The 27,770-nt window shown below is 39.6% G+C and overlaps 1 protein-coding gene and 1 pseudogene across 1 annotated transcript in view; one reads left to right on the forward strand and one right to left on the reverse strand.

The window, feature by feature from the left end:
• The window catches only part of ERC2 (ELKS/RAB6-interacting/CAST family member 2), a 903,427-nt gene that overhangs the window by 661,395 nt on the left and 214,262 nt on the right, over positions 1–27,770 (reverse strand). The window lies entirely within an intron of this gene.
• On the forward strand, positions 2,316–2,439 carry LOC120248969 (annotated as a pseudogene).

Here is a 27,770-nt window from a genome sequence, read left to right on the forward strand (position 1 = left end):
GAAAACAAAACCAGTTGAAGAAAAGGACAGTGAAGTAACACTAAAAACTCAAACACCAATTCACATCAGTCTTAACATATGCCAGATTTATATATTCAAATAATAATTTGATGCAGGGCATATAGGAAATACAGCAGTGAGCCAAGCAGATATCTCAGCCCTTATGGGTTTTTAATTTCAAATTCCAATGAGAGAGAGGCATAATAATTTTAAAAGAAGACAAGCCGGATTGTTGTAAGTGCTTTAAAGTACAAGAAGTCGGAAAGATGGAAGAGGACACACTGTGAGGGGACCAACTGCAATTTTAAATAGGGTGATCAGAAAAGCTTCATGTAAAGGTGACATTTGAGCAAAAATCTACAGAAAGTGGGAGAACCAGTCGTACAAATGTTCCAAGCAGAGAGAATAGCAAACATTTAAGTGCGTGGCTAGTGCTGGATAAGGGATAGGAAAGTAGTAGGTCAGAGATGTGCAGGGGTGCAGGATGATGAGAAGTTGGGTTCTACATCTGGAATCATTGTCTGGACACTAGTTTTGCTCTGAGAAAAATGGGGAGCCACTGGAAGGTTCTGAACAAAGACAAACCATGATATAAAGCATACCCTTAAAAAATTACTCTGGACTGTGATATAATTTGGGGTTGAGGAGAGCGGTAAAGGCAGAACCATAAGGACTAGTAAATAAGGAACTAGAAAACCCTAGCAGGGGATGATAGAGCCTGGGACCAGGGTGACAGAGTGGAGGCAGAGAGGGAACTGAGTTTGGATATGTTTTGAAGGTGAAGTTGACTTGACTTCCTGACAGATTGCCTGGCAGACTCTAGAAAGAGAAAAGTAAAGGATGGCTTCATGATTTGCAGTCTGGAAAACAGAAAGAATTTAGGTAGAATACCAAGACAGGGAAGACTGGGGAGGAGAAGTGAGAGTTATGGGAACCAAGAGTTCGGTTTTGCATGTTTTACATTTCTGATGCTATGAGACATTCAAGTGGAGATGCTAAGTGGGCAGATGGACAGATGAGTTGGATATGAGGGGAGAAGTAAGAACTACAAATAAAAAACTGGGATCAGGGGTGTCTGGGTGGCTTAGTCGGTTAAGCGTCCGACTTTTGCTTAGGTCATGATCTCGCGGTTCGTGGGTTCGAGCCCCGCGTCGGGCTCTGTGCTGACTGCCAGCTCAGAGCCTGGAGCCTATTTCCAATTCTGTCTCCCTCTCTCTCTGACCCTCCCCTGCTCACGCTGTCTCTCTATCTCTCCTAGAAATAACTAAAACATTAAAAAAAAACTAAAAAAAATGTTTTTAGGTGTGATAAAGACTGTGTGATTATATTAGCAAGTCGTCACCTTTGAGAGTTAACATGTTGAAATATCTAAGGATAACATGATATGATATTTTGGATTTGTTGCCAAATGATGGNAAATAAAAAAAAATAAATAAATAAATAAATAAATAAATAAATAAAACATTAAAAAAAAAAAAAAACTGGAATCAGCCAGTAGATAGTACCTAAAGCTAAGAGCCTAGATGAGATCAACTGGGGAAATGCACATAGAAAGAAGAGAAGAAAGAAGAATGAACCTAGGGGTGACCCAACATTAAGGGTTCTGAGAAGTAAGGAGGAAGCAGCTTATGAAATAGAGAAGGAATAGCCAGTGAGGTAGGAAGAGAACCAGGAGTATACCATCCCAGAAATCAAGTGAAGAAATGAGTCCAAGATGCAGGAATGATTACATTATCAACTGCTTTTGAGAAGTTAATGGGGTGAGGCCAGACGATGAACCACAGGACTTAACAGCACTCAGGCCATTAGTGACTAGAGCAGTTTTGGTGGACAACGTGAGTAAAATGTGACTGGAATGTGCTGTGGAAGAACGGAAGGAGGAAAAGAGTCTCAGGCTACTCTATTTGCATAGGGTACTATTTAACTCGTCATTTCCTGCATCAAAACTTTGATTTAGACATATATACCCCTGTTCATAGAAGCATTATTACAACAGCCAAAATGTGGAAGCAACTGAATGGCCTATCAACAGATGATGGATAAACAAAATGTGGTACATAATTACAATGGAATATTACTCAGCCTTAAAAAGGGACAAGATTCTAACACATACTACAATATGGATGAACCCTGAGGGTATTATGTTTAGTGAAATACAGCAGTCACAAAAAGACAAAGATCTAACTTACATGAGGTATCTAGAGTAGCCAAACTTATATAAACAGAAAGTAGAATGCTGACTGCCAGGGACTGAAGGTAGGGAAATGCAGAGCTGTTATTTAATGGGTACAGAGCAAGATGAAGAAGTTCTAGAGAGCTTTGTGCAGTGGCAGTATCATAGCCAATGAGGTTTATCCAAGGCATGATTACTGCTAATTGAAAAAGTTCTAGAGATTGCTTGCACAATGATGTGAACATACTTAACACTACTGAACTGTATGCTTAAAAGTGGTTAAGATGGTAAAGTTTATGTTCTGTGTATTTATCCATGATTTAAAAATTGTTCAAACCATAAACATAACAGAACTTGTTAGAGTTCCACAGCTCCATTCTTCCGGAGAGAAACCATTATCTAAAAATTGGTATTTTTCTCATGCATGTTTTTGTGCTTTTAGGACATATGTATGTCCTTGTAAATAGTATAAATTTAACAATAGAGTGCATTCTTTTTTAACTTACATAATTGCCAGCTGTCCACCTTGCACAAAGCTTTTGCATTTTACTTTTTACCTCAAGAATACTTATGTTTTCAGAATTTATCTGTGTAAATAAGTGTTTACCATTCTTTTTATTCACTACAATGTTGCAATAAACACAGTACATGAAAAAAAACCAAATCTGTTTTAGGTATCTTTATATTTTTAACTACATAACAGTTCTTTTCTTTCTGAAACATTAATCTTCTGCTTGGATAATCCTCTACTCTTTTTGTTCTCTTTTTGTCTACAGGGATCAGCAAACCACAGCCCACAGGCCAAATCCAGCCCATCATCCGTTTTGGTAAATAAAGTTTTATTGAGACACTGTTTTATCCATTAAATTACATGTTGTCTATCATTTTCATGCGACAGTGACAGAGTTCAGTAGTTGTAGCAGAAACCATACGACCTTGCAAAGCTGGAAATATTTACTATCTAGCCGTTTACAGGGGAGAAAAAAAAAAAAGTCTGTCAATCCTGGTCCAGGATATCTTCAATACTTATCCTAGCCATCTCAGAAAAAATAATTCTTCATGTGATATTTTCAAATAGGTCTACAAATTCTTTGACATTCCCTTTATAGGGTGAAGCCTAAATATCTTCCCCGTGAATCTGGACTGACCTTAGTAACCCAGTGTATCGAACAGGATATGGTAGAAGTGACATTTGTGACTTGTGAGGCTTGGTTATAAAAGACATTGCAGCCTCCTTCTTGCTTACATTTTTGGATCACCTGTTCTGGGAGAATTCAGCTGCCACATCATGAAGATACCTCAAGGTACCCCATGGAGAGGTCCATGCACTATGAAACTGAAGCCTCCCACAAACAACCATGTGAATCAGCCATAGCAGAAGTGGATCATCCACCCCACTGAATCCATCCGAGGCCTCAGCCCTGCCCAACAGCTTGACTGCAACCTCATGAGAAACTCTGGGCCAGAACCATCTAGCTAAGCAACTCCCACATTCCTGACCCACAGAATCTGAGATAATACATATTCATTGTTTCATGCAATAAGTATTTGTTACAAAGCCATAGATTACAGATATGTCACAGAAAGGCCGTTAGTTGACCCTTCAGACTAGTCTACATCCTGCATCCTCATACACAATCTCATAGCACTGTGTACCTTTCCTTTATATCACTGGAGATGGCTGTGAATTTACACTAACTTATAAAATTAGTGGATTCATGTTTGAGTACACCATTGGGTGGTAAACTCCATGAGCACAGGGACTCCATATGTCCGTTATATTCCCAGTAACTAACATAGTTCCTGCAAAGAGTAAATGTTCAATAAATATTAACTGACTGAATGAAACAGTACAAATGACATCACACTTATATGCCTGGAAGTTCTATAATACCTATGGACCAAAAGGAATCTGATGTGAAGGATGGTAATAGCTAATAGTTACTTATATATTACTATGTGCTAAGCACCCTTCTGAGCACTTTATAAATATTAACTTGTTTAATCATTACAATAACTTCCTTAGGCAGATACAATTATTATCATCATATTTCGTTCACTCAAAGACATGGAAGCATTGAGAAGTTGGTAACCTGCACAGTCTACCGAATTGCACTGCTGGAACTTGTCTGGGCAGTCTGGTTCCAAGGCCTCTGCTCCTAACCACTGTGCTATACTGCCCATGTTTTACCACATGGCTTTGATTTGATATGTGAAGCTCACACCTATATCTCCACTGGCTTCTTTCATTTTAGTCACCTCCCTATTTCTCCTTTGATTCCATCTTCCATTTTTCACTCCTTTCTTTTATTTTTTTTATTTTTGTTTATTTTTTTTTCTTGAGGACTTGAGAATTTAAAGAGATTTATCTCAACAGCAGTTGTATGGTACTGATATCCCATATTAGATATTAAAACTTAAATGGTAAACATGGTTAGGCGTCATGCAGAAATAGAGAGAAAAATAAGTACTTTCAAATATTAACATCCTTCTCAATCTTTGACAGATAAAGCATTTTAAAAATTAACCTAAAAGATTTAAATGATATAATAATATAATTAGTAAGATTAAATTGATAGACAACTACAGTGAACTTTGGATCCTACAGATCTCCATTGCAAGATTCCATATTATTTAAACAGACTGAGTATGTACCAGACCACAAAAAAAAAAAAACACCTTAATCAGATTCCAAAGACAGAAGTGATAAAGGTCACATTCTTTACATTCTTTGTCCATACACAATAAAACAAATTAATAACAAAAGTTAAAAATGAAACCTCAGTATTTGAATGATTATTTCATTTCTTATTTTGAGAGAGAGGGTATGCACATGCAGGGGAGGAAGAGAGAGAGAGGGAGACAGAGAATCCCAAGCAGGGTTCATGCTGTCAGCGCAAAGTCCAACACAGGGCTCAATCCCACCAACAGTAAGACCTTGACCTGAACCAAAACAAAGAGTTGGACACTTAACTAACTGAGCCACTTAGGTGCCTCAAAACCTTACTATTTGTAAGGTAAAGCTCAGAAAGTCTTAAAATTCATCCTGTACAGTTAAACAGATCCAGTCTTCTCTACCTATCAGGTGTGTGATGTTGGGCAAGTTCCTGAATTTTCTATATTCCTCAGGATGGTAAAGTTGATATGAGATACACATATGAAGTACTCACCTGGGCTGGCGCACATTACATTATCAATTACTGAAACTTATCCTTATTATTGTTATTGCTCCTGAATGATTATTAATAATTCCTGAAAGTACATCAGACAATGCAGTCTGGGAAAATGCATTCCCTACCCACTTGTTCTATAGTCTGATATTTGGCTACCATTAAGGCATTGCCACTAGGTCTGCCTGAATAATTCAAGAAATACTTGCTGAAGGCCCACTATGTACCCGGAAAAACACACACAGAATCCTTGCCTTTATGAAGCTTACATTCTACTGCAGGCATTCTCAATGGAGGTGAAATCATGCCTACAGGGCTCAAGGTACAGTGAGTGTCCCAGTGTTGGAGTGGAGGAAGTGATGAATACAGTCATAGGAGATGAGACCAAAGGGGTAAGGGACAGGGAAGAGACAGACTGTGTAAGGCCATGTAGGCCCTCATTTAAATCCTGGTCTTACAGAGAAGCCTTCAAATTCTAGAGAGATAGAAAACAGTTTCCATGAAAATGCACAAATATATTATTAACTTATTGTTAAGTTATTTTTTTCAGTCTTCACAAATAATAGACATTTGGGAATCTAAGATCATACACCATGAATCCTTAAACACATACATTTCCCTTAGTTTGTTTTAACACATAACCTACTCCTTTTCCTAAACATGTATTAAAGACTGTTTGACAGATTTATCATGGCCTTCGGATGCTATGATCTTGGGAATCATAGAAATTAATATAATAAGATGCCAAGATCCAAATATTTGGCCAATGGGAGTAACAATAAAGTTTACTTATTTAATTCAATAATCACTGAGAACCTAATACATGCTACACAATGCAGAGATAATAAAGATAAATGAAGTATCATGCCAGGTCTCAAAGAACTTGATTTTCTGGTGGAAGAAGGAGTGTACAGCTAGAATACAAGACTGCAATAATAACAGCAGCCACCACTTATAGAATGCTTACCATATGCCAAGCCCCATACTTCCCATCTAGCCCTTGATTGGATCTGCATAGCATCCTTATAGGTAGGAGTTACCACCCCCATGGGAACGCTGCAAACACTCAGACTCAAGAGAGGTAAGTAGCATTCCTAAGATTACAGCACTAGTAAGACTTGAGAGTATAACCACACTGTCTGACACCTAAACTCACACCCTTAATTACCAACATAACACTTGGTTTATACTGCTATTTGTGGTTCCTTCATGCTCTACAGACATCTAAGATTTTAACAGGTAAGCAAAACCGACTTCTGGTTTGTTTCTCAGTTCCCTGGTAGGACCCCACCAGTTCTGAACAATATGTTATAGGGGAGAATGAGAGGCAATCATCCAGGCCTGATGAGGGAAGGAGGACTGTGAAAAGCTTCACTAAGGAGAACATGTGGGTGGTCCAGTCTTTCTTTCTTAAGCAGTCATTATTCTGTCCACTATGACTTATACTGTACAATGCTAAGTGCTGTCAACAGCATCCTGCCCATTCACCCCAGCATACACACCTGATCTCATCTGCTCTTTGAAGCTAAGCAAGCTTGGGCCTGGTCTGTACTTGGATAGAAGAACACCTAGAAAATTGGATACTGTAGGCTTTTAATGTGGAGCCAAGAACCACAGAGGATTATTCACAGGCCTTGAAACCTAATGTAGTTTGCCCAGATGGATTTTGAAACTGCAATGGTCTAGTGATTCCATTTTACCTTCCATTTCTCCCATTTGACCTGGAACGTCTATAACTATTATCACTGCCTGTCCCATCATTGTCTGTTGGGAGCAGATAAATTGTTTCTTTAGTATCATACATCCACTGGTGGCAAGGAATTGTGCCTCAGGGGTTAGACTTAACAGATTACACCCAGTGCTTCTTCATCCATACATAATTTAGATTATTGAGATTACGGACTTTTGAACTAATGAGATTCAGATGAGATACAGGTCTTTGGGATAAGAGCTTTGTAGACCTTGGGATGGGAGAATGCATTTTTTATTTGGGAGGGATGTGCATCTTTGGGGGCCAGGTTAGACTGTAGCCAGCAGAATAATGCCTCTTACAAAAGACATCCACTTCTATTTTCTGTGAATATGTTACACTACATGGCAAAAGCAACTTTGGAGATGTAATTAGGGTTATAGATATTAAAATAGGGAAATTATCCTGGATAATTTGGGTGGATACAATTTAATCACTTGAGGCTTTTCAAAGCTCAGAAGTTCTTGTGACCAGAGGCAGAAGAGAGATGCAGCAGATGGGGAAGCCAGAGAGATCCTAAGTATGAGAAGGATTCAATATGCCATTGTTGGTTCTGAGATGTAAGGGACATGTGCAAGGACCAGAGGATGTCTCTAGGGAATAAGGATGGTCCTCCGTTGATAGTCAACAAAGAAATGGAAACTCTGATCTTACAAATAGAAGGAACTAAATTTGGCCAACAACCTGAATAAGCCTAAAGCAGACTGACCTCAAGAGCCTCTAGAAAGGAGCTGAGTCCTAACAACAGCTTTGTTTTGGCCTCATGAGACTCAAAGCAAAGGATCCAACTAACCCGTGCTGTACCAGGACTGCTGATCTGTGAGTTAATAAATTTGTGTTGTTTTAAGCTGTAAATGTGTGGTAATTTGTTATGGCAACAATAGAAATCTAATATAAGGTAGTTCATCTTTCACTAACTTCTGAACTCCCGTTAGACACCTCTCCCTACACTGAGGTGGCATACATGCCCTTGAAGCCTATATATACAGATCTTCATTCTATTCAACCTAGGACTAAAGAACAAATCACAGTTTTCTGCATGATGAAAGCTTCTTGGTTCAAAGTCCTTCTTACTAAAGAGTCCTATTCTATCCACTGTTTATTATAAGGCATGGCATCAGGTGCTCTGAGCACTACCCAGGCCACTTACCTTAGTCTACTCCTATGTCTTACTCTGCTACTCACATTCCTGAGAAGCAGAACCTCAGACAGGGACTTTGATGCAAATAATTTAATAAGGGAGAGCTCTCCGGGGAACCCATATGAGAAGGAAATAAATCATACAGAGAAAAGAAGGAAGTTAAGCAAGGATGTTGTTGTATAGAAAGTTTAGCCTGAGCCTGAGCCTGCAGGGAGCTCCAGGGACTAAACTGTGACAGAATCTGTCCCACTGGAGGCAAGGAGGCTGGCCGTCATATCCCTGCTTTAGGAAGTCACTGCCTATGCACTGCCTGGGCACTTCCAGGAAGGAGGAAATTTGGCAACTCTAGTCACCCAAAGGCACACCTCCCAATAAAGGTCACAAACGTGAGTTGTTGGCGGCAGTACGCACAGTCACTGGAAGATAGATACGCCTGCCCAGTTGTCCAGAGGGGCCACCCAACCATCATTCCATGTTCCTTGATCTTTACACATTTTTCCTCATGCCCCTTTCTCTCTGGAGTACTTGGAAACGGCGTGGGAGAGTGAGGGCCTGGCTGTTTCACACCTTCAGCCAGAGGGCCCATTTTAGAGATGCCAGCAGGGGGTGGCATATGAATCAACAGTGTGTTCCCTGCACACCCCCACAGTCCAGATGGCTGCACATCAGAGGAGCAGAGGGTGGCTCCTACGCAGACAACTTCCCTGGCTAAAGACACACGCCACACTTTAGACCATGAAGGAATAGACTCTGGTAGTCATGGTGACATTTTCACCCAAAAAAAAAAAAAAAGGCATGGTCTTTCTTTTGCTGCAAATTTTCATTTCAAAGACCCATCTGTAGGAAAACCTTATAGTGTAAAATACTGAAAGCTCATAGAATTGGAAACCCCCCAAAGGAAAAGCTTGCATAGCTTCTTGCTCACAACGTGAATTTCTTCCTTTCCCTGATGTGGGTCACTGAGCTGAAGCTTGAACAATTTCAGATCGGGGCAGCCATATCCAAAAAGCAATTCTGAGAGTTGGGAAGTTCTCTCCTTCCATATATTAAGTCAAAATCTGCTCCCTCTAACTTTCCTCCATTTGGTCTGGTTCTTCACTACACAGAATTGAATAATAACACTCACACTGGCCATTCACAGAGGCTTTGTCATGTCCCAAGCATTATGTTAAGTATTTGACATGAAGTATCTCATCTAACCCCCCACACTTGGGAGGCAAGCACTAACCTCATCACCACTTATCAGGAGAAGACTTAAGCCTCAGAGTAGATAATGAAGCATCCCAAGACCACACCACTAAGAAGCAAAGCTGAGATATGGATCCTTAGCTGTCATTCTCCAAAATCTCAGCCAAGCTTTTGACATGCAGCCTTCACAGAACAAATCCACCTCTTTTTCATAAGATGGCACTCCAAGTATTAGAAGCCTCTTTCTCCTATCTGAAATATTTCTAGCTCCTTGAGTCATTCTCAATAGAACATAAGAGCCAAAATAAGAACCATCTTGGTGGCCCTTCTCTGAAAAAGTTACAGGTTCTAATCTCTTTTCTAAAATGTGGTGCCAAGACTGGCCATTCTATATGCAGCCTGACAATGGCGTCCACCCTTACGCATCTTAGTAAGCAGCTAAAAAATGGGGCAGCCATTTTGGCAGCTGCAAGCTAACACTCTCCTGCATCAAACGAAGATGCTCCTGAACCAGAAATGGTGTGATCAGAAATGTGGGGGAGAAAGAAGAGGTCTCACATGAATGAGCTGAGACCAATTCCCCAGAGAATTGCCTTATACATAGGTGGTACTTGCAAACATCTGGCTTTAAGGCAACATAGATGGAGCCTTTTAAACCATCACCCATTCACTGAATTGGATGTTTAAGGTTTCAAATGGCGAACAAAACCTGTTGTTGCTTTTTGCAAGACAATCCTAAACCTGCTCAAAATCCTTACCATCTAATCTTTGCAGCAGATTCTGTGTATCCCTGGAATGTTCTTATGAATTTTCCCTTATTATTTTACTAAAATTAATGGAAAACTGAAGCAAAAGAACAGACATAAGTGACAACAAGCACAAGTCAAAGGACTAAGACAGGTAGCACCATGCATTTTGCAGCTCAAAATGGCTCATCTTTACCATGAATCTGACACTTTAGCCAGGCAACTCCCTTTCAAATATGATGCTGAGTAATAAAACTATTAATGCTGTCAGAAAGAGATCCCTAAAGATTGTGTCTAAAAATGAAAAATCGGATTTTAGAATTCTTTTCAAATCTCTGAGATCAATGGTCCCTTCCTCCTATAAAATATGTAAGTATAATCTGATTTGCAGATAGCTTCTGGCTTTACTGCATATCAGCTGTGAAACATAGGACAAGGTTAGAGGACAAGCCTAGACCTCTCTATGCCTCATGGTCTCATGCGTAAATAGGGACAATAACTGCACCCACCCCATTTGTTATGAGGATGCAAAATGGGTTAATAGGTATAAAGCCAGTATGCAATGGTGCCTAGAGAGTACCTGGAACATAGTTCAATTAATGTTGGATATTTAACATTTATTTAATAGTGTGACTCAAGTTAAAAGCTAATATCCTCCTAACTATCTGGAGTTCAGAGGGCATTAAGATAAGCCAATGCAGGAAGGGCAGGGAGATGGAAAAGGGTCATGCACCCTTGGAGGGGGCAAGAATGGTCACAAAAAGAAGATATCCCTAGTATAGCAGATGGTCCCTTTGTAAAAGTGTAATAAGAGAGAGGTAGTCTAGGCAAAAGGGCAATGATCAATCCCATGTGGAGTTCAGGCACAGGCAGAACTGGTCAATGGGAGGCCTTGGCAGAGACCTGATAGGGCAAGCAGGCAGCAGGGAGAAACCCTGACAAGTTCTAGTCCTCAGGAGGTCCAGGGGGAAAAAAAACCCAGGTCCCATTCTAGGAGCAGGAGGGATGGGATCCCAATCCAGATACTAGATATGCAGGAGCTACATTACAAACTGTCTATGGGCAGGCTCTCTGAGTCAGCGTCTAGCCCCCCCAGTGCCCAGAACACCCTCCAGCACATGACTAAAACAAGAGCATCTACCATCCATTGCCAAGTGTTTTCTCTGTGCCTGAGCCAGTTTAGGTCCTCTTCATAGCCTCTCTCATACAACCTCCAGCCACAGCTCCCTGCAAAAGCCCAGCATGGTGACATAAATAGCCTAAATGCTCAGATGAGGAAGGGATGATGGACAGACAGTTGGCAACATGGTCTCAAAACTAAGGCAAAAGCCATTTCTTAGGGGGGGAAAAGCACCAATCTCATTCTCTACCATATCTCACTTTCCTCCATCCACAACCCCCCCCCCAACACAGTCCCTATACTGCCCCTACTATTCTATCCCCTTCATTCATTACAGTATCTCAAAAGCCTGGTTCAAATTCCATCTACTGGAAAAGGCTACACACACACACACACACACACACACACCTATTCATTCTTCCCTCTTGCCCTACACTTTGCTTTTATTTCATTAGAATGCTGACAATAGTAGCCAACATTGTAGAGTAGTCTCAGGTACTGTGCTAAACCTGTACGTGTTCTATGTCCTTCAATCTTCACAAGTATTTCCATTTTGCAGGCCAGAAAACTGAGGAACCAAATGGCATAAGAGAATACAGTTGTGATTCAATCCCTAGCCTGTGCTCTTACTCATTAGTATCCAGCTCTTTCCAATATTCTTCATGCATGTACATGTGTATGTCTTCCACGGAAGGGCATGGAGGGTGGAATAGAATGTGGCATCTCAAAAAATCTCTAACATAACTCCACAGTGTGTGCCCACTGTTGCCACTCACTACCATCTGCTAAATCTAGTTGGCTTACTTAAATTCTATCCATGTTTGAAATGAAGCTAATATTTGTAACAGGGCCTGGCACATGGTAAGATGAAATAATATGCATAAACAAACAACAAAATGACTCCATGAGAGATGCTATACATAATCGCACTTATATTCTCAATGTTGTTCCAGGGGAGATTTAAAGCAACATTTATCCTTATACTAATGCTCTGTGGGTGCATTTTTATCCCCATTTAACAACTAAAAAACTCAGGATCAGGGAATTCATGAAACTTTACTCAAGTCATGGGGCTGGTAAGCAGCTGCGACCATTTGAATACAGGCCTTCCGGAATGCAGACACCATACTTTTCTATTATATGGAGATCAGCTTGGGACAGGAATCTCTTCAGGGTGGACTTGATACTGCATTACCTGAATCAAATGAATTTCCTTCAGTGAAAGGGACAATGAGGTCTTAACTTGGGATGGAACTGAGCCTGAAGAAAGTGACCTACAGGCCACAGCAATGGCTCAGTGGGGAAGTTGGGAGAGCTTTGGAAACTGGGATACAGGCAGATCCTAAACCTAGACTACAAGAAACACACTCATTGGACACTGGGTGTCAGACAGTTTCCCATATTCTCTCCACTCATCAGTACAGCCAATGCCAGCAGCTAACTCCCAACAGAAGGGGCCCAAGGAGCAGGCACATCCATTGAGCAGCCTCTGCATGTAAAACTATCTCATTTTTATTCATCTTTGTGCATATGTATTTAATTACTTTAAAAATTGTTATATAACCTATAAAACTGATATATGACAGTTGGCAGTCTATATTAATAATGTTAGGGAAGAAAATTTATTAATATAGAAAAATGTTCCCAATAAATTAAATGAATAGAGTTGTTTACAAAACAGTGCATATATTTGTGAATCTACACTTTCAAACTTGCCTAAGATTTTATACATAATTATCTTCACTTTTTAAAATTTTTATTTAAATTTTAGTTAACATACAGTGTAGTATTGGTTTCAGGAATAGAATTCAGTGATTCATCACTTACCTACAACACCCAGTGCTCATCACAACAACTGCCTTCTTTAATACCCATCAGCCATCTAGCCCCTCCCCCACTCACCTCCCTCCATCAAACTTTAGTTTGTTCTCTATCATTAAGAGTCTCCTGTGGTTTGTTTCCCTCTCTTCTTCTCTCACCCCCTTCCCATATGTTCATCTTTTTTTTTCTTAAATTCCACATATGAATGCAATCACATAGTATGTGTCTTTCTCTGATTGACTTATTTTGCTTAACATAATTCATTCTAGCTCCATCCATGTCATTGCATATGGCAAGATTTCATTCTTTTTGATGACTGAGTAATATTTCATTGTATACAGATAACACATCTTCTTTATCCATTCATCAAACCTTGGGCTCTCTCCAAGGTTTGGCTATTATTGATAATGCTGCTATAGATAGCAGGGTACATGTACCCCTTCAAATCTGTATCCTTGTATCTTTTGGGTAGATACCTAGTAGTGCCACTTCTGGACCCTAAGGTAGTTCTATTTTTAGTTTTTTGAGAAACCTCCATACTGTTCTCCAGAGTGGCTGCACCAGTTGCATTCTCACCAACAGTGCAAGTGAACTCCCTTTCTTCACATCCTTACCAACACCTATTGTTTGTTGTGTTGTTAATTTTAGCCATTCTGAAAGGTGTGAAGTGGTATCTCATCGTGGTTTTCATTTGTATTTCCCTGATGACGAGTGATGTTGAGCATCTTTTAATGTGTCTGTAAGCCACTTGAATGTTTTCTTTGAAAAAGTTTCTATTCATGTTTTCTGCCCATTTCTTAACTGGGTTGTTTGTTTTTTGGGTGTTGAGTTTGATAATTTCTTTATATATTTTGGATGCTAACCCTTCGGTTATGTTGTTTGCAAATACCTTCTCCTATTCCATAGGTTGCCTTTTAGTTTTGTTGGTTGTTTCCTTTGCTGTGCAGAAGCTTTTTAACTTGATGACGTCCCAATAATTCATGTTTGCTTTAGTTTCCCTTGCCTCCAGCAATGTGTCTAGTAAGAAGTTGGTATGACCAAGGTCAAAGAAGTTGTTGTGTACTCCTTTAGCATTTTTGATGGTTTTCTATCTCACATTTAGGTCTTTCATCCATTTGGAATTTATTTTTGTGTATGGTGTAAAAAAAAAATGGTCCAGTTTCATTCTTCTGCATGTTGCCGTCCAGTTTTCCCAACACCATTTGTTGAAGATATTCCATTGGATATTCTTTTCTGCTTTACTGAAGATTAGTTGACCATATAGTTGTGGGTCCATTTCTGGATTTTCTATTCTGTTCCATTGATCTATGTGGCTTCTTGTGCCAGTACCATACTGTCTTGGTGAGTGCAGCTTTGTAATATAGCTTGAAATCTGGAATTATGATACCACCAGTTTTGTTTTCCTTTTTCAGAAATGCTTTGGCTATTCGAGGTCTTTTGTGGTTCCATATAGGTTTTAGGATAGTTTGTCCTAGCTCTGCAAAAAAAGGTGTGGTACTTTGATAGGGATTTTGTTAAATGTGTAGATTGTTGTGAGTAGTGCAGATATTTTAACAATGTTTGTTCTTCTAATCCATGAGGATAGAATTCTTTTCCATTTCTTTGTGTCCTCTTCAATCTCTTTCCTAAGTATTCTTATGTTATCAACAGAACAGATCTTTTACCTCTTTAGTTAGGTTTACTCCTTGGTATCTTGTTTTTGGTATAATTGCAAATGGAATCAATCCCTTGATTGCTTTTTCTGCTGCTTTGTTACTGGTGTACAGAAATGCAACAGATTTCTGCACAATGATTTTATAGACCTGTGAGTTTGATGAATTCATATATTAGTTCTAGCAATTTTTTGGTGGATTCTTTCAGATTTTCTACATAGAGTATCATGTCATCTGCAAATATGAAAGTTTCACTTCTTCTCTGCCAATTTGGATGCCTTTTATTTCTTTTTGTTGCCAGATTTTTGAGGCTAGACCTCCAGTACTATGTTAAGTAGTACTGGTGAGAATGAACATCTTTGTCTTGTTCATGACCATAGGGGAACGTCTCTGTTTTTCCCAATTAAGGATACCATTAGCTGTGGGTCTTTCATATATGGCCTTTATGATGTTGAGGTATGTTCCATTTATCCCTACTTTGCTGGGGGCTTTTTATCAAGCATGGATGCTGTAATGGGGCACCTGGGTGGCTCAGTCAGTTAAGTGTCCAACTTCGGCTCAGGTCATAGTCTCACCGTTTGTGGGTCTGAGCCTCACACGGTGCACTGTGTTGATAGCTCAGAGCCTGGAGCCTGCTTCGGATTCTGTGTGTCCCTCTCTCTCTCTGCCCTTCCCCCACTCACGCTCTGCCTCTCTCTCTCTCTCTCTCTCAAAATAAATAAATATAATAAGTTTTTTGAAAAAAAGAATGGAGGGGCGCCTGGGTGGCTTAGTCGGTTAAGCATCCGACTTTTGCTTGGGTCATGATCTCGCAGTTCGTGGGTTCAAGCCCCGCGTTGGGCTCTGTGCTGACTGCCAGCTCAGACCCTGGAGCCTATTTCAGAGTCTGTGTCTCCCTCTCTCTCTGACCCTCCCCTGCTCACGCTCTCTCTCTCTCTCTCTCCTAGAAATAAATAAAAATATTTAAAAAAAATAAAAATAAAAAAATAAAAAAAGAATGGATGCTTTACTTTTCAAATGCTTTTTCTGCATCTATTGACAAAGTCATATGGTTCTTATCCTTTTATTCTTTTTAATGCTTTTTCATTGGGGGAGAGGGGAAGGGACAGGGACAGAGAGAGAGGGAGAGAGAGAATCCCAAGCAGGCTCCATGCTATCAAAGCACTAGGCCAACACAGGGCTCTGTCTCATGAACCAAGAAATCATGACCTGAGCCAAAATCAAGAGTCAGATGCTTAACTGACTGAGCAACCCAGGTACCCCTATCCTTTCTTTTATTAATGTGGTATATCACTTAATTGATTTGCAAATATGGAACCAATGCTATAGCTCAGGAATAAATACAACTTGATCATGGCAAATAATTCTTCTAATATCCTGTTGAATTCTTTTTGCTAGTATTTTGAGAATTATTGCATCCCTGTTCATCAAGGATATTGGCCTGTAATTCTCCTTGTTAGTGGGGCCTTTTCTGGTTTTGGAATCAAGGTAATGCTGGCCTCAAAGAAGTTTAGAAGTTTTCCTTCTATTGCTATTTTTTGGTACAGTTTCAGAAGGATAGGTTATTAACTCTTCTTTAAATATCTAGTAGAATTACCCTGGGAATCCATCTGGCCCAGAACTTGTGTTTGCTGTGAGATTTTTTATTACTGATTCAATTTCTTTGCTGATTGTGGGTCTATTAAATTTTCTATTTCTTCTTGTTTAAATGTTGGTAGTCTGTAAGTTCTAGGAATGTGTCCATTTCTTCCAGATTGCCTAGTTTGTTGGCATATAATTTTTTGTAAGTATTCTATTATAATTGTTCGTATTTCTGTGTTGTTGGCTGTGATCTCTCCTCTTTCATTCCTGATTTTTTATTTGGGTCCTTTCTCTTCTATTTTTGATAAGTCTGGCTAAGAGTTATCAATTTTATTCTTTCAAAGAATCAGCTCTTAGTTCCACTGATCTGTTCTACTGAGTTTTTTCTGTTTCTGTCATTTATTTCTGCTCTAATCTTTATTATTTCCCTTCTTCTGCTGGCTTTAAGCTTATTTGCTGTTCATTTAGGTTTAAGGTTAAGTTGTGTAATTGAGACTTTTCTTGCTTCTTGAGGTAGACCCTTATTGCAATATCCTTCTCTCTTAGAACTGCCTTTGCTGCATCTCAAAGGTTTTGGACTGTCATGTTTTTACTTTCACTTGCCTCCATGTATTTTTTCCTTCTTCTTTAATTTCCTGTTAACCCATTCATTCTTTAGCAGGGTATTCTTTTGTTTGTTTTCTTTTCTTTCATAGTTTATTATCAAGTTGGTTTCCATATAGCACCCAGTGCTCATTCCCACAAGTGCCCTCCTCCATGCTCATCACCCCCCTTCCCATCTCCCCCACCTCCATCAGCCCTCAGTTTGTTCTCTGTATTCAACAGTCTCTCATGATTTGCCTCCCTCCCTCTCTCCAACTATTTTTTCCCCTTCTCCTCCTCCATCGTCCTCTGTGAAGTTTCTACTGTTCCATTTATAAGTGAAAAGATATGGTACCTGTCCTTCTCTGCCTGACTTATTTCGCTCAGCATTAACACCCTCTAGTTCCATCCATGTTGCTACAAATAGGCAGATTTCATTCTTCCTCATTTCCATGTAGTATTCCATTGTATAGATAAACCACATCTTCTTGATCCATTCATCAGTGGATGGACACTTAGGCTCTTTCCATGATTTGGCTATTGTTGAAAGTGCTAGCAGAATATTCTTCAGCTTCCATGTATTTGAGGGCTTTCAAAATTTTTTCTTGTGGTTGACTTCAAGTTTCATAGCATTGTGGTCTGGAAATACGCTATACATACTCATCTTTAAACTGCCAATGTATGAGCTCATTTTAATTGCACTCTTATCAATTGTAGCTTAGAAAACTGAGGCTCAGAGATGTTAAGTCACTCACCCAGAGTCCCAGAACCTTGTGATAACACAGTCAGAATTTGAATCTAGGAGCCAAAACCCAGAGGCCAAACTTAGGGCTCAGAGGGACAACATGAGCAATGTCATGACAATAAAATAGCTAAGTTAAGACAATTCCACACCTATGGTCTATTTGATCTTCATGTTTTCTTGTGAATTAGGGAGGGCTACCACCTTTGTCCCCATTATGTAGATGAATAAACTGAGTCCAGGAGTTTAATTACCTTGGGAAGATCACCCGACAAGGTAGCCGTCAGGTCTGCTCAAATTATTAATTGCCTAATATCTACATCTTCTACATGGCTAATAAGATTCCTAAGGTACGTGAAGCATCTGTCATGGCCACTACAATATTCTAGCACACAGCAAGTACCCAGTAAACAATAGGCATCCAATAAAGATCTTTTTGAAGAATGAAAGAATGAAGTTCAGAAAATAGCATATAGTAAAAAAATGGTGCCCATCCTCCCCCAACCCCAAGAAAAGTTATATCTGATTAGAACCAACAAATATTACCTCATATGGGGAAACTGTCCTTGTAGATGTAATTAAGTTAAAGATCCTGAGATGAGATCATCCTGGATTACCTGGCTGGGCCCTAAATCCAATGAAAAGTGTCCTTATGAGAAAAGACAGAGGGAAATTTGAGACAGAGAGAAGAGAGGAAGACACAGACACACAGTGGAGAAGGCAATATAAAGACGCAGGCAAAGACTGGGGGGAGTGTGACCACAAGCCAAGTAACAACAGAAGTCACCGAAAGCTGGAAGAAGCAAGAAACAATTTCTCCCCTAAGACCTCTGGAGGGAGCATGGTTCTGCTGACACCATGATTTCAGACTTCTGCCCTCCAGAACGGTCAGAAAATAAATTTACGTCATTTTAAACCACACAGTTTGTGGCAATTTGTTACAGCAGCTGTAGAAAACTAATATACAGTACTACTAACAGCAATGCAAGTGTAATACACTTTACTGTTTACAGCACCTTCACAGACATTACTTCACCTGGTCTTCACAAAAGCCACAGGAAAATGCAAGCTTGTTTACCCATGTCTGAGATCAGTGCAATGAACAACAAGCAGTTGGAATTACCTTAGCATAGGGGAAAGGTAGGAAATCAGTGAAGGTGAAAGGGTAACCAATTATCACAAGCCTTAAATGCCAGACTGAGTTGCTCAAGCTTAGTTTCAGGAATTGAAAGATCAAAACTATGCTCAGTGAAGATGAATCAGTCAGCAATCTGGAGCCTGAGGAGTTCAAATAAGGCAGACCATCAGGAGCTATTTCAATAACCAACAAAATGGGGGCCTATAGGGATGGAGACTGTGAGTGTGGAGAGGAGAGGGACGAACAGGCCACATAAACATATCCATAAAAATAACAACAGCTGCTGTTTACTGAACCCTTACTCTAAGTCAGACCCTATGCCAACTGCTGAAAGACATTACTGTATTTCTAATACTCACAAGGTAATGGGCATCACTCTCATTTTAAAAGAGAATCTGGAGATTAAGGAGCTTGCCTGAGGTTACCCAGCTTGGAGCAGAGAAGGGAGACCTTGAACTACACCTGAATTGGGCACCCACATGTCCCACTACAAGTTGTGGCTACACAGACGATAGTTGGTAAGCAGTTTGAGGAGGCAGAGGTTACAAAAATGCTGATCATAAGAGCCACCAACAAAACTAGTGGGTGGTTTCTCTTTTTTTTTTTTTCAAATAATGCTTAGAAAAAAAATTACTTTACCTGTAATCCCACTATGAGAGATAATTACTATCAACAATCTGGCATAAACATGCTTTCTATATATTTTTATATGAATGTGTATACGTAGGTGTGTGTGTGTGTGTGTGTGTGTACATGCAGGTGTGTATGTGTTCTCTTTATTAAAACAGGACAATACTATATATGCTGTGGCGAAGCCTGCTATAACACTTAACATAAAATCTGAATAACAAAGTCTTATAAAAACTTGACCAGCAGGGTAATGATGAGTAAAGGCAGCCAGGGGAGGCTGTAAGAGTGGTCCATCCCATGGGTAAGAGAATTCATCTGGTATTGTTTAGGAATACCAGAGCACTGTGAACAAAAGAACACTAATTTTTAGTCGGCTTATTATTGTTTCTAAATCCTCCACAGACAAACCACCTGTGCCTGGGAGAAGCAGCATCTTCTGCTCCACACCCTTTGTCAAGCTGCTACACTAGGGAGGATGGTGACCTGGTGGGGGGTGGAGGTTCTCAGAAACAGGGATGGCTCACTGGCTTTGCCACACACTGAAACACACACTATGCTTGTCAGACAAATAAGAAAACTGTCCCCACTTCCTCCTCATGGAGATCTTCAGAAAATATGTAAGGTAATACCCACCATGTCCTTTATGATTTTGAGAGTAAAAGTGTCAGAAAAAGTCAATTAAAGTATATTTAAAATACAGTTCATTTTCAATGGACTTCAATGCAACTCATCCACAGTCACACAGTTCCCCTCTAAATTCACTGCTAAGTAGCAGGACAGATCATTTTCTTTCTTTTCCTTCTTTTGTCTTTCCCTGTTTTTTTTTAATGTATCAAAGACCAAAACTTCTTGAGATGAGTTATTGAGAAGATATAAGGGAAACAGAACAAACTGCTCTAAAAACAATCAAGCTGTCTGCACAGACACAATTGGAGTTTAGTTTCTAAAAACTATAATGGTATAATTTTCCTGTTGGCCATTCCCTTAAAATAATAATTGAACTGGCAAATCCATTCCTCATAAACACTTTCATCATCTTTGTCTTGAGGAGGCCTAGCTACTGAGCCACAGATCAAAGTTTCTTCAAGATAGTAAATTATGAGCCATATGTTAGAAATTACCCCACGCCCCTATAAATGGGACTGTACCCCCCTTTGTCTTTTCCAAAACAGTGGAAGGGATTTTTGGCAGCCAGACACACATTAGAATCCCTGGGAATAACAATGCTAATCCCCAACACAACATTTTGAAGCTTTCAGAGTCATATTTCACGATAGTATTTTTATAGTGTATGGAGAGATCATGTTTATAAAAACAGATTCAAAACAACAACCAAAAAAGATAACTAGAAACTGAGCTCTAGCCAGCTTAGGTGTGAGAAAAACTCTTCATGTTGGCAGTGTCTTTGCCTGAAACATGGGCATCATCATCATGAGAAATAGCAAAATGTTATTATAATGGACAACCCTGGCTCTGCAGCCTACTGGCCTGGATTCAAATCCTGACTCCAATAGTTGCTTGCTATATGACCTTGAGCAAGTAACTTAACCTCTCTGTATCTCAGCTTTGGTATCTGTGCAATGGGAATGGTAACAGTACTTGCTTCACATGGTTATGAGAATTAAATGTAATAATACAAAGGCTTCCAAATTTTTCTGAAATATACTTTAGAATAGGCCTCCTACTATGTCAAAAAACTTGAGTGATAACTAGTGTCAAGGTTTTTATAGGCCATGCCCAAAAGAGGACTATTCACTTTTGCTCATATTGGCCAGAACTTAGTCATATGGCCATACACGTAAGGCATGTGCAAGATGTAGTCCACTTGTGTGCTCATGAAGAACAGGGGAACGGGGTACTGGTGACACCAGCAGTCCATAAAACAGAGATATCACAGAAATCAAAGTTTCATGAAACAATTCCTGTACTTACTAAACACGAGAAACTCTGATATTTCTATTCCACTTCACTCAATTCTAATCTTTTTCATTTAAAACATGTTTGTCATGACCCAATCAGGTGATTATCACAATCCACTAATATTTTGTTCAGTGTTAGTTGTTGTTATTGGCAATGGTAGTGTCAGTGAGAAAAAGGAGAAACTAGAAGCTTTTGAATTTTTCAAAAAATTCTTGGTATTTGGGTCCACAAGACTTTACAATGATGATATGCTTGCATTCTGACTTCAGGTATTAAGAGTCTGAAACATGCATCTAAAATACAGATTAATTCCTAGATCCCAGGCTGCTTTTGGAACACATAACTAGTTACAATCATATACTGTAGAAACTACAGTATATTAATAAGCACACACACACAAGTGTGCACAGTGAAATGAAAAATGACTACTAAAAAGAGATGAGAGAATACATAAAGAAGAAGGAGCCCTGACAAGAAAAAGAGAGATTCATCCTCTCTGAATGCACAAAAGCAAGCACAGGGCCCAGGTACTGCTTTATCAATGAGTGCACAAGTGATACACCCAGTCTCGTTCTTCATATCACTGCCTTAGAAAGTCTTCTTGTGCATAAGTTTGCACAGTATTCTTCCCTGGCCTTTGTGATGTGCTAAGGGATTTGAACTTCCTCTCTAAGGTTATGAAAGTCTATGTAAGAATTCAAGGTATGACATAACATATAGTCAGATATGTATCTCAGATGAGTACCTTGGGATATACCAGGGCTGGCATGACTTGAAGCAGGGAGATGGTGAGAAGGTTGCTACAGTCAGAAAAGACAGTGGGGCCTGAGCTAAGATAGAGATGGTAGGTAGAGAAAGAAGAGCCCTGAATCAGAGGATACACAGAGGTTTAAACTGGTAGATTCTGTGACTGATTTACAGATAAGAAAAATCTCCCGGGAGGAAATACAGTCTTCTGACTTGGACAACTGAGTAGATAAACTGCTGTTTGGTGAGATGAGGAAAACAGAATGAGAAACAGGGAGTTTGATAAATTCAATTTTGTACAAGTTATGTTTGAGGCATCCAAGGCTCAGTCAAAAGATGCTCAGTCATCATCAGAAATATGGGCTAGAAGTGAAGTTAAATGCCGTGAAGACCCAGATTTGGGAATTATAAGCAAATGAATGACGGTTAAAGTCAGGGTCACTGTGGGACTGGATCTGACTATAAAGACACCACAGACCAACCCCTGCCACCCTCAGTATCACCAACCCACTGTGCAACAGAAGGTGGCAGTTGGGATGGGGAATGGGAAGAAGCTTGAGTGCTTACCAGACAAAACAGGCAACACCATAACACCCAAGTGACGTTGGTCTATGGCTTGGTTTCTTTATTCATTCACCAGATGTTTGCTGAGCCTCTAATATATGAGAGGCACTGTGTCAGAGACTAAAGAAACCACAGTAAACAAGATAGACTTAGAACCTACCCACGGTCTAGTGGGCACACAGGCCAAATGCAAGGAAGCAAATAAAAAATCAGTAGAGAATACCATGAAGAAAACAGGGTGCTGAAACAGAGAAGATCGGGGAAGGGGAAAGACCTACTCAGATTATAAGATTAGAGTAGCCTTCTTTTAATAGGTAGCATTTAAATAGAGACCTCAAGGGACACCTAGGTGGTTCAGCTAGTTAAGCATTCGACTTTGGCTCAGGTCATGATCTCATGGTTTGTGAGTTCAAGTCCCATGTTGGGTTCTGTACTGACAGCTCAGAGCCTGGATCCTGCTTCAGAGTCCATGTCTCTATCTCTCTCTGCCCCTCCTTCTCTTGCTCTCTGTCTCTGTCTCTCTCTCAAAAATAAACATTTTAAAACATTTTTAAAAACTAGAGACCTCAAGGAAGAAAAAGAACCCAATGGGGAAAAGGGAAGCAGAGAGAATAAGGCTTTAGACAAGAACAAAGCAAAGATGCTGGATGTTTGAAAAACTGACAGATCAGTGTTCTGAAGCTCAAAAAAAAAAAAGGGCACATGGTGAGTCAGGGTTAGATCATAGGAAGGAGTCTGGATTTCATGCTAAAGGTAATAGAGAGCTATCAAAGGTGTCTTATCAAAAGTATGATAAGACACATACTTTTAAGAGCATCACTTTGGCTTCCACATAGGAAATGGACGAAGGAGGAATTGTGGAGTCAGGGGCACCAGACCAGAAGTGAACACCAATTGTGGTATAGACCAGGGGGTTAGTCAGGGACATGAGGAGGAGTCAAAAGCCTTTGAAATATAATTGGAGGGATAATCATCAGGACTTGGTTATAAATAGGATAGAGTGGGTAGGTGGAGCAATCAAAAATGATTCCTAAGTTTCCAGCTTGAGCAGCAGAGTGGATTTTAGTATTTATCTCCCAAGGTTATTGTGAAGGATGAAGAAATAACATGTGTGCATCACTCAGCACCAAGGTGAGCATTAGGTGAGACACCTGTAAATAGGTGTCTTCCTCATCATTATTACTCTTCCTGCATGATAGATCTTCACTTAAAATTTCAGGATTGGTCTGTCTTCATTTTCTACTCTCCTCCACCACACAGAACCCTGGACTGTACCATTAACTTCTTTCTCATGCATTTTGCTTACCCGAACCCTCATAAGGAGAAAAAAAAAAGAAGAATACTTAGCATATTTTTGCTAACAAAAATATCTTTCCTCCCAGCTTAACTTTCCTCCCAGCTCTAACAAGTGAGTCACATTAGTCAGTTCCTCCCACCAGGGCCACCCTCATCCACCCGAGAATCAAAAACTATTCCTATTCTCATGTCTAAAACTCCAAGTGGCTCTTGGCCAAAGATGTGAATCTAGAAATCCCCCCAAGCAAAATTCATATCCCAGAGCCTAGCAATTATTTCCAACAATACAGCTCACATTAATGCCATTTGTCTTTTAGTAACTGAGTTAAATTTCTGCTGCTTAGGCCAGGATTCATGAAAGAATAACCTTCAGATAGAAAAGAAGGGCTGCAAAGATCTCAAGCATTACACACAAGAAGGAAGCAGTCAGTGATGTGCTGGAACCAGCTTTTTACCAGCTTAGGAGAGCTGATTGTGCATTTCTTTCCAACTCTGAGTTCAAAGACATCACACTGGTAGCTTGAAATCAGCCATGGTGATAGTAATTGCCCCCAGAGACCTCTGCAAATGATACAAATCAGGAGTTTCCCTCCCTTTTAAGAGCCAACTGTTAAACATTTACCAGCACACCACTAGAAGCAGTTTTTAAGGTACCATTTAATAGGCACTTGCTGTGTACCTAGCACTGTGCTAAGCGCCTTACTCTTGTTACCTTACTTTGCTAAGCAACCCCCAGACAGGACACTGAATTTGTCAGAGCTCCTGTCACTCATCTTGCTGCCCTCTTCCTCCTGGCCTAAAATGTCCTCAGTCCTTTTGCCTAGTTTTCCCTTCTCACCTCACTCCACCTTCACTACCGTCTCCTTCAGCAACATCTGGCTCAGCAATCCTTATGAAGACTTTACTGGATCCCTCAGGAATTAAATTCAGAAAACCATCTACCATGTACAAAGCAAATGGAATTGTTACTCCTTCTGTGTCCCTTCTGTGCCATGTACAAACTTCTCTCATGGAAGTTTATATTCTGGGTGTTCATCATCATTGATTATTTGAACTATATGAAAATGCTCATATTCTTTTTTTTTTTTTACTTACAAAACATGAAATGGAGTCATTTTAGAGTCAGTCTGCTGCTCTTGGGAGAACTACATATAAATCAAAACTTTTTCCAAGAGTATGAGAAATCACAATGCTCCAAGTCCTTTTTCCTTAATTTTCTTTTCCTTTTTAAGGAACTGGGAATAAAAGAAGACATGAAGCAATTCATTAAAAAAAAAAAAAAAGCCTAGCAAAGTGTCCATTCCCAACTCCATAATCCTGTCTATATGTACACAGCCCAGCCACCAGGGAAGGACTGATGAAAACCATTTGCTTCAGTGGGTACAACAGGTTATATATACCCTCAGCAGAAGCCCAGAGTGTTAAGTGACTTTTTAGAACAAAACAAAGCAAAACAAAACCACTAAGACACTATCTAACCATCAGGTACATACATTTTGCTATCAGCAAAGAATAAAAGGTTAAGAATATGCTTTGATTCACAATAAATTAGTTCTTGTGGAACAATTTCTTCTTCACAACACTAGGAACATAATGCCTTAATATGTTTCCAGAGAATTCCTCCTTGCTTCTGGAAGCCTGTTCTCTGGACAGCTTTCAGAAAGGACGCTTTATTAACACGCTTGGCTACACAAGAAGCAAATGTTGCCATTAACTCTGGGTCAAACTACAAAAACATAACTTCTTCCAATGCCTGAATCAAAATAGTCATCAGAACATTGGTTTTGCCATCTTTGTATTCCAACATGAGGCAGGATTCAACAGGCCATAGGAGAGGACCATAAGGTTTTAGCCTGCTGGCAATACCCAAAGTCTGCAGTCCCTTTCCTGAACAACTACTTATAACCAAGAATGTCCTCAGGTGAAAATTCCATTTAGGTTTTGAGACCTCAAGTTACCTTACCCATGATCTGCAGTGCATTTTAGGGGAATATAAAATGACTGATATCGGGGATGAAAACTGGTTTTTCTTAATTATCCAAAACACATTATACACTCTTATAAATAGCTGTAAAGGTAAATTATAATTATAAAATCTGATTATAATGATTTTGTGTCTGTATAAAGCCTCTGGAAATATCCTAATTGAGGAACTGATATTTAATTGTAATCCAATCTAGAATGAAACACAGTTGGCAATCATAATAGAGAATTTTGAGAGTCTCTAAAGCTCCTAAAAGGCTACCGATCCTATGCTACTAATTTGTTAAGAAATATAAAACGCATTCCTCTGCCAATGACATTGAAATCACACGTTTTAGGTCTAAAATATCTTGGGCCTTCAAGCTAAGAAAGCACTTGGGCAAAAGACAAGCTGGCATTGTACCTGGGCTCCTATTTCCTGAAAGACAGTGTAGAAGTTTCTTTGTACAGCTGAAACCTAACCCTCTTTGGGAAAACATTTCTGCCCATTACCCGCTTATCAGAGACCATCAAGAATGGGATCACCCAAGATCTCCTTCTTAACTTGATTAAACTATTATTAAATGCCTGAGAGAAGGAGAGTGGCCCAAAAGCCTCTGACCTTAAGTAACTCTAAAGCTATTTGTGGTAGCTGAAGAAGGCCAGATTTTTCTGGCCACTTTTCTATTTCTTGACTTCTAGCTTGAAAGTGATGAAGTTTTGGGGTGACGGGGTGTTCACAGGGTCCAGAGCCAACAGCCAAGAAATAATTCTTGAAAACATCTTTGGTGGAAAAAGGTGATTTTATTAAAGCATGGGGACAGGACCCATGGGCAGGAAGAGCTGCCATGAGTTTGTAGGGGGTGACCATTTTATGGACTTGGGGGAGATAAACTCAAGAGGGAGTTTCCAAAGAGACTTTCACATGCTAAAGTCTCACTGGAGACCTAGCCAAGGTCAAGCTACAGTTGTTTTTCCCTCTAGCAAAGCAGTAACATTAAGACAGTATGGAGTTTCTGGACTTCACCTATTGATTGGATTGTCTTTTTCTGGTAAACTGTAGGAGACTTATCAGTTTGACCATTTGTTTTTGGTCCTTTCTCGTTTTGGGGTAGTTGGGAGTGTCCAAGGAATATCATACATGTCCCACTTGGTTGGGGGGTGGAAGGGTGCTAGTTTGTGCTCTGCCCCTCAACCTGCCCCACACTCTCTAATCAAAAGGGGTACAATTAAGTCGTACTCATCCTCATTAGGACAAAAGGAAGAATTATTTTTTATTTGAAGAAAACCCAATTATCAAGTCATGGTATACTCTTTAATTGTATATAACTTTACAGAAATTTCTTTAAAATATGCATCTAGACTTTTTTTTAATGACTTAATAAGTAAAGTACCAACTGAAAATGTTCTAGGTATGATGAAAAGACACATTCTCCTATCTGTACTGTTTCTACAACAGATCAGGAATGAGCACTCCCTGAATCATCCCAATTACTTTGTGACTACTCTCCAAGAAAAGAAGCATATTAAAAATAGAAGATACAGAAGACAAATTGAAACCTTGGGAATAAGAATTTTAATATTTATTTACAATGATTTTAGTAAGTACTAAGTAAATGCCATCTTTTGATAAGCTCATAGACTAACCTAAAGAACAACCTTGTTAGGTTATATTTTTATTGCCTTGGAGAAACATTCACAATACAATTAACCAGATTATTCTAAATCTCATGAAGGCGGTGGTGGTCTATCACAGTTGCTTACATCAGTGTGCCCCATCTCCCAAAATGGGGCCTGGCACAGAGTCAGCATTCAGAAGATATTTGTATATTGGATGCATGATTTCA

Source organism: Hyaena hyaena, unplaced genomic scaffold (genome assembly GCF_003009895.1).
Source record: "Hyaena hyaena isolate Hyena2069 unplaced genomic scaffold, ASM300989v1 scaffold_618, whole genome shotgun sequence".
NCBI lineage: Eukaryota > Metazoa > Chordata > Mammalia > Carnivora > Hyaenidae > Hyaena > Hyaena hyaena.